Here is a 1,107-nt window from a genome sequence, read left to right as displayed (position 1 = left end):
ATATATATGTATATATATCTGTGTGCGTATATAGGCATATATACGTAGGTTTGTTTATGTGTGTGGTGGGATTTGAGTGAGTCTGCGTGTGTATGTGTGTATGTATACGAATATATGTGCATGTGTGTATATGTGAGTGTATTTGTGTGCGTATACAGGCATATATACTCCAGTTTGTATATAACAGACTCTGGTAACCAGCAGTATGCATCCACCAACTGCTACAAAATTCAAACCAAGACGGACGGACGGACAGACGGACGGAATGGCCTTGTAGTGAAAGATTTCAAAGTAATGGAGACAGCTCTTGAATATCACCTGCGGAAACCCAACTGCGCAAACAAACGCTTGCATTGTCAAATACCTGTATTTTTGGAGAACCACGTTAGGTGGAAACAACTGTACTGTTCAACCGCACACACACACACACACACACACACACGCAACACACACACACATACACACACAACTACACACACATCTTCACCGACGGACACAGCTCCAACACAATACTCAGTATCCCACCCGTGAGGGATCGAAGCTAGATGGATTGAAATTATTATAGTGATCAATAAACTTTATCGTATCTTCCATCTTCGTCTGTCTCATTAATCTAACAACCAACGAACAGTATGCCTGTGAAGTGCTTTACCCGTAAACTGCTACCTGTATACCATACGATTTATTAGCCAATAATATGTTAATAAATTTGATTTGAAAGATTCGTGTTGTGAAATCGTGTGTTGAAACATTGTTACGCACATATACGCAAACGCCCACATTTATGTGGTGGCACATAGCTTAGTGGTTAGGTTGTTTCACTCAGGATTGCGAGATCGTGGTTTCGATTCCCAGACAGGGAGTTGCGTTGTGTTCTTGAGGAAAACACTTCATCTCATGCTGCTCGGCAATGGTTTCGCTATCTGACATGTGGCATATGGTGCACCTGTACAGGTAATTTCGATTTGATGGAGAGAGTGAGCTTAGGTGAACACAAACTTTTGATCAATATTAAAAATATCATCTTTGTGGTTGATCGTCAATTTCTTGTTGAACCCTCATACGTTCTCAGAAGAGTCCATGATATATATATATATATATATATAT

This window comes from Octopus bimaculoides, chromosome 10 (genome assembly GCF_001194135.2).
Source record: "Octopus bimaculoides isolate UCB-OBI-ISO-001 chromosome 10, ASM119413v2, whole genome shotgun sequence".
Taxonomy (NCBI): Eukaryota; Metazoa; Mollusca; class Cephalopoda; order Octopoda; family Octopodidae; genus Octopus; species Octopus bimaculoides.
Note: the sequence above shows the minus strand (reverse complement) of the source record.